The following is a 7,895-nucleotide window of genomic DNA, read 5'->3' as shown; positions in this document are numbered from 1 at the left end:
TTTCTTAGTTGAGGAAATCTTTCTTTTCTAAGATGAATCCAAACTAAATCTCCTTCATTGAAGATTAACTCTTTCTTGCCCTTATTATCTTGCTTGGCATATTTCTCATTTTGTTGTTGAATTTGAATTTTAACCCTTTGATGTAATTCTTTGATAAATTTAGACTTAGATACCCCATCGTGATGAATAAAATCAATAGAATTTGGAAGGGGTATTAAATCCATGGGTGTCAAAGGATTAAAACCATAAACAACTTCAAAAGGAGACAATTTAGTAGTTCCATGAACTACTCTATTGTATGCAAACTCAACATGAGGTAGGTACTCATCCCAAGATTTGTGATTTCCTTTAAGAACTACCCTTAGTAAAGTGGAAAGAGATCTATTGACTACTTCAGTTTGACCATCTGTTTGAGGATGGCAAGTAGTAGAAAAAGATAACTTAGTCCCTAATCTAGACCATAAGGTCCGCCAAAAGTGACTAAGAAATTTTGTATCTCTATCCGAAACTATTACCTTAGGTAACCCATGAAGTTTAACCACATCTCTAAAGAATAACTTTGCAATGTTGCTTGCATCATCTACTTTGTGGCAAGGTATAAAATGAGCCATTTTGCTAAATCTATCTACCACCACAAAGATAGAATCAAAACCCCTAGAAGTTTTGGGAAGACCTAACACAAAATCCATACTTATCTCTTCCCAAGGGGTGGAAGCAACATTCAAAGGAGTATAAAGTCCATGAGGCATTGATTTAGATTTAGCTTCTAAACAAGTTATACACTTAAAGCAATGTCGTTGAACATCCCTTCTCATGTGAGGCCAAAAGAATTTTTCTTTCAACATGCCAAGGGTCTTTTCTACCCCAAAATGTCCCATTAATCCTCCCTCATGTGTCTCTTTAACAAGGAGTTTTCTATGTGAACCTTGGGGAATGCAAATTTTTCCTTCTTTAAAAAGATACCCCTCTTTCACATAGAACCCTCCTTGAGGCTTATTGAGACATTCCTCATAGATATGAGCAAAATCAAGATCTTGTGAATATAATTCAAGAATGTTATTAAATCCAAGAATTTGAGCTCCCAATGTGGCTAATAGATTAATTTTTCTTGACAAAGCATCAGCCACAACATTGGATTTTCCTTTCTTGTATTTAATAACATAAGTGAATTGTTCAATGAATTCCAACCACTTAGCATGCCTCTTTTGTAACTTGTGTTGACTCTTCAAATACTTAAGTGATTCATGATCACTATGAATGATAAACTCCTTGGCAACAAGGTAATGTTCCCAAGTTTGAAGAGCCCTCACAAGTGCATAGAGTTCTTTGTCATAGGTGGGGTAATTACAAGAGGCACCATGAAGTTTTTCACTAAAGTATGCAATTGGGTGTCCTTCTTGTAATAATACTGCACCTATGCCAAATCCTGAAGCATCACATTCTAGCTCAAAAGTTTTGGAAAAATTTGGCAAAGCTAGAATGGGTGCTTGTGTGAGCTTCTCTTTGAGTAGCTCAAAAGCCTTTTGTTGTTTATCCCCCCAATGGAATGTAACATCTTTTTTCACCAACTCATTGAGGGGTGAAGCAAGACTAGAGAAGTTAGGAACAAATCTTCTATAAAAGCTTGCCAACCCATGGAAGCTCCTTACTTCTCCTACATTCTTTGGAGGAGGCCAATCTTGGATGGCCTTTATTTTTTCTGGGTCCACATGAACCCCATTTTTGGTGACCACAAATCCAAGAAATATGACACTATCAACACAAAAGGTACACTTGTCAAAGTTTGCAAACAATTTGTGTGTTCTAAGAGTTGTCAAAACAACTCTCAAATGATGTTCATGAGTTTGCAAATTTTGACTATATATCAAGATGTCATCAAAGTAGACAACTACAAACTTCCCAATGCAATCCCTAAGGACATGATTCATAAGTCTCATGAATGTGCTTGGAGCATTTGTAAGACCAAAAGGCATAACTAGCCATTCATATAATCCAAACTTGGTCTTAAAGGCAGTTTTCCATTCATCACCTTCTTTAATTCTTATTTGGTGATAGCCACTTTTTAAATCTACCTTTGAAAATATTTGTGCTCCATGCAATTCATCCAACATATCATCAAGCCTAGGAATGGGATGTCTATACTTGATTGTGATGTTGTTGATAGCTCTACAATCACAACACATGCGCCACTTCCCATCTTTTTTTGGTACAAGCAACACTGGTACAGCACATGGACTTAGACTCTTTTGAACTAAGCCTTTATCTAGCAACTCTTGGACTTGTGTCTCAATCTCCTTAGTTTCTTGGGGGTTTGTCCTGTAGGCTGGCCTATTAGGAAGAATTGCCCCTGGAATGAAATCAATTTGATGTTCAATTCCTCTTATGGGTGGAAGCCCTTTTGGAATTTCTTGTGGGAATAGGTCATCAAATTCTTTCAAAAGCTTTTGAATGGAAGGAGAAAGAGTTGAAGTCTTTGAATCACTAGATGTGCATGTAAGTGTCCCTTGACAAAGAAGAAGATATGAAGGTTGCTCAACTTGAAGTGTATTGATTAAAGTCTTTTTGTTTAAAAGGACTTCATGTTGAGTGACCTTTGGTGGCACACTTGTTTCTATACCCTCCTTTCTTTTTGACTTTTTCTTTTGTTTATGTTCTTGCTTTCTTAAAGACTTCATTTGTGCTTGATCCTTAGCCACTTGGGTAGGAGTCAAAGGATGAAGCACAAACTTCTTGTCCTTTTGATGGATAGTGATGGTATTGGTTAGACCATGATGGATAGTTTGATGATCAAATTGCCATGGTCTCCCCAATAACACATGACATGCTTCCATGGGAACTATATCACATAAAACTTCATCTTTGAAGTTCCCAATGGAAAATGCCAACTTCACTTGATTCTTGACTATTATATCCCCATCTTCATTTAGCCAATGAAGTTTATAAGGTTTTGGATGGGGTATAATATCAAGTTTCAACTTCTCAACCAACCTTGTGCTACAACAATTGCAACAAGATCCACTATCAACAATGAGAGAACAATGATTTTCTTGAATTTTACATCTTGTGTGAAAGTTGTTCTCTCTTTGTGATATGTGTTCAAGACTTGGTTGGTTGCTAAGTATCCTTCTCACCATGAGAAGTTGCCCATCATCAGCATATATTTCCTCTTCCCTCTCTTCTTCCTCACTCTCACTCGTACTAGTTGGGGTGTCACTTTCACTACTATAAATGTCCTTGCCTTTCAAAATAATGTTTCTTTTTGTAGGACATTGAGTAGCTACATGACCCCTTCCTAGACATTTGAAGCATTTGATTTCACTTGTTCTGGTGTGTGAGGGTGTTTCTTTCTTGGGTCTCTCTTCTATTTTGGCTAGAGGTTTAAATGGCTCTTTTTCTTTAAAAATTTTCTTTTCAAAAGTAGGTTGAACTTGAATTCTTTTAGAAGAAGATTTTCTCAAGTTTTGTTGTTCTACCTTTATACACATTTGAACAAGATCATTCAAATCTCTATAAGGTAGAAGTTCAACCCTATCTCTTATGTCAAAATTGAGCCCACTTAAAAATCTAGCTAAAGTAATTTCTGGACCCTCCACTATGCCTGCCCTCATCATATACAACTCCATCTTTTGTCTATATTCCTCAACTGTCATAGACCTTTGTTGTAACCTTTGGAGTTTATCCATGAGTTCCCTATTGTAGTAGGAGGGAATGTGTCTCCTCCTAAGGGCAGACTTGAGATCATTCCAATAGTGGATGGGAGGGGCTTGATGTCTAAGCCTCTCTTTGACTAAAGCAGTCCACCAGTACATTGCATACCCTTGAAAGCTTAGGGTAGCTAGAGATACCTTCCTCTCTTCATTCACTTGGTGGCATTCAAACAATTGTTCTACCTTCATCTCCCAATCAAGATAAGCCTCTACATTGTCCTTCCCATGGAAGTGAGGCAACACAACATTGACTTCTTTAGGGGGTGAAGGTGCATGTGAATTTCTCCTATGCCTTCTAGAAGTAGAAGGCTGATGAGGGTAATAATCACCCAGACTCATAGACATCCCTCCCTCTTGAGAGTTTTCACTCTGACTTCCCCTAGACTTACTTTTCCTTATCATTCTCAACTCATCTTGAATAACAGCATTTTGAAGCTCTCTATTGACTTTTTCTTCATTCATTTCTCTTCTTATTTCCTTGAATTCATTAACTAAAGTTTGAAGAGAAAAATGTTCTTTTTCACTATCACTAATCCTAGGAGAATGCCTTCTAGACATTATGATGGACTTAAATGTTATTCTTGAAGTAAAGACTAGAGCTTTTCACTTAAAAGCAATATTCCAGGTAAGGGAGGTGATTCACTAGGAATGCTTAAGTACCAAGCCTTATCCTTGCCAAATATGCTTCTAGTTACTTACTAGAGTCCTTAAATCAAAATCACTCTTAAATCCACTTAAGTCTTAAAGACAACAAAGAAAACACAAAGCAAAGAATAAACACAACCTAACTCTAAATTCGGACCCCTAAGAGAGCTTCCTATTCGCACAAAATATATGCTATCTAGTCGAGAATGAGAAAAGCAATTAAAGTGAGGTCTCCTAGGTGAGGCTTAGACTTTGGATCTAAGACACACTCACCGACTACTCAATTTTAGGTTGTGAGACTTCTTTCAGTCAAGTTAGCAAATGAGGGAAGAACACTTATGAGCTCTTCCACTTCACTTGCTTGAAATGGCCAACTTACAAAATTGAAAAAAAAGAAAGTAAACACCAAAAATACAAGGGAAACACAAAATTTGGGAAAACAAGAATGTGGTTGAATGTGGCAGCTTTGGTTGCTCTCAAACAAGTAATGAATCAGCTTGGATTCATGCAATTCTCTCAGCTGCAAGTGAATTATGTTGTTCTTGCAGCAACCAGTTTGATGCAGACCAGTGAAGAAATTGGTTCTGCTGCACCAAAAATTTCAGCCTCAATGTTGATCTTTCCTTGCTCCAATCCACTCCCTAAGATGCTACCAGTGTTGTAGGACCTCCTAAGATAATTCTGCACCCAACAAAGAGCTCATACAGACCACCAATAATCAATTATTAAGCCAGAAAATCAACAATGTTGCTACCAGAAACTGTTAAACCAGAATGCACAACTGTAGTTTTATCAAACAGCTTATGTGCAGGATTTTCAAACAGCTTAAATCAATCAATTAATCGGTTTCCAATGAATGGTGGCACTCAAAATGAACTTAGGAAAGGATCTAGAGTAGATTTGAAAAGCAAGAAACAAAGATAAGTTGCAGCTTTGATCAATTTCGAAAGCAAATGTAAACTAGGCAAAGTGTTTGATAAAATGCCTAGAAGAAAGCTGAAAAACTGTGCATCAGATTTTAAATTTTGCTTGGCACTGGTTCACACAGCTTTTTACAATGCATTTTATGGTAAGATTTGAATTGTGCACTTCTTTTAATTCAATTGAACCAAGCTTTTGCTACCAATTCTGAACTAAATTTGATGCAGTAATCACAACAAGCTTTCAAATTAAAAATTCTGCAACTATACCAGGAAAAGATGCTTAAAAATTGGTGGTTTGAATGGTCATTTTTGCACAAACAAATTTGGACTCTTAATTTTATGATTGGAGCAAATTTGTTTTACCAAATATGACTTGTGCAAACTGCCAGCAGAGGCTAAATGCTTTTAAATCAAAATTTGACTATTGCAGTTGCTCTTTCACACCAAATTTGGCCAATTCACCATCCAATTTTTAGCAAAAGAATCAAACTGATATGTAATCAATTAAAATGACTCTAGGACAGCAAATCAAACTTAAACAAGACTCTAGGAATGACTGAAAAAATATCCAAATATAAGTTCTAATTTGGACAGATTCAAAATCAGAAAAATGACTCAAACAATGATGATTGCAGTTCGGTCAAGCTGCTTAAACCAGGATTTCCAGATTTTGCATAATGGTGCATCCAGTTTTTATGGTCTTAGACAATACAATATTAATATGGTTTGCACATATTGTAAAGTCAGCATATCATCACAGCCAAGGATGATATTTCCATACAATGCAGTTTCAGAGAAAACATATGAAAACCATATTTAAAACAGATTTGGATCAGCATTCATTGGCACTGCACTGTGATGGAATTCAAGATGCACTGAGCTCTTTAATCATTGCTCATCTCATGTTCTTCTATTGAAAATCCAATCAAACACAGCAGATTTATCCCAAACTAGTTTCAACTCAGAAATTTGACAAAATAAACCAAAACACAGTACTAGACATGACAGAATTAGATTTCAAAATTAAAAGACTCAAAGCAAAGAATTGACCGATTAAAATGATGAACAATAAAGCAATTAAAAGCTGGAAACAACAAATTTCTCAATTGAAATCTACTGGAACTGTGAAAACAATGTAACAGTACAACAAAATACAGAAAACAAGAATGGAAATGTTGATAGAATGCAGTGAATTAAAACAGATACTCAGCTGGAGCGTGATGCAGAACCAAGGCTCTGAATACCACTTGGTGAAGTTGCTCCAGCAAAAGTGAGGATTGAAGGCAGTGGAATGATGAATTGAATCATGAGCAATGTTGAATATGGCTCACGAGAGGTAGTGGCAGCGGACTGAGATGTGATTTAACAGCAGCAGTATAGTTAATGCAGTGGAGACAGATCTGGATGCAGAGATGGATATAGAGATGGATGTAGAGATGGATGCAGAGCTCTATGGTGAATGGATTATCTAACTTAGAAAGCCTTCACTGGAAGGAGGCTAGAAGGAGAAGGAAAGCTCAATAAGAGGTGACTTTTGGCAGAGTTCTGGTTGCTGGAAAAAATGCATCAGCATAGTAAAACTCCATATATTCAAAAGTGAACTTCAAGCTTTGCTTATGAGATTTTATAGATCAATCTCAAAGCTTAAGCAAGCCTTTTACACGTTTTCTTTAGATCTAAAATGTTAACCATGTGCTAAATGTGTGGCTTCTAGAAAGCCTTATGAAACACGTTGATAATTGAATTTTACATGTGAAAATGAAAAATTACTAATGCCACCCCATAGAAGGATAAGCACACCCCTTCTTGTGTGTAAATGTCCATTTTACCCTTCTCCATGTTTTGGCAAATTTGGAACATCTTCTTGTTCTCCAATTTTCCATCAAAAAATAGCAAATAGTATTTGACCTTGGGGAGAATACTCATCTTGGAGCTTTTTGGCCATTCCTCTTGTGATGGGTCCTATGGTGTTAGACCTTCTTGTATCACTTAGACCCCACCACACGTAGAAGAAGTACTTGTTGAAGAATGCTGAGGATGTAACTTCAAAACGTATATACCAAAGTGATAGAATTCATCTTTTGCATTTAGTGAGCATAAATTTGTGATATTACTTTATATAAACCAAGAGACCCTATGGGTATCTTTAACCCTGTGGTAGTCAAAGAATCCATATTCACAAAATGACTCTCCAAATCACATACACTTCTCCAACATGCTTCTTGTTGCTCGATTGACAGAAGATACTAGCAAGCCCCTAAAATATTTTTGGAATATTTTTCATTCAAAAACCAAGATAATAAAAAGAGGTTGCATAATGTTGACATGTGATGAAATATAAACCACTGTAGTTTTTTTTTTATTTGTATTAACATTTTTCTCTTAACGCGAGACTTAATTTTTTGTAATCAACATAATAGCATAAGGAATAACTTCAATTGCATGAGCAATCAAGAAAAGTAGTTTTAATTTAAGCTACTTACATGGCTAGCGAACATATAAAGGATTAGGTTGTAAGCAGCTTCTACCCATGTTGTTTCTGTCACCATCCCTATAGCTTTTATAATTTGTGATGAGAATGAAAAAATCAAAACTAGCTTTGAAAAATATTGAAAACAAT

The sequence above is a fragment of the Vigna angularis genome, chromosome 2 (assembly GCF_016808095.1).
Source record: "Vigna angularis cultivar LongXiaoDou No.4 chromosome 2, ASM1680809v1, whole genome shotgun sequence".
NCBI classification, from domain to species: domain Eukaryota; kingdom Viridiplantae; phylum Streptophyta; class Magnoliopsida; order Fabales; family Fabaceae; genus Vigna; species Vigna angularis.
The sequence above is the reverse complement of the archived record's forward strand: the minus strand, read 5'-3'. Positions refer to the sequence as shown.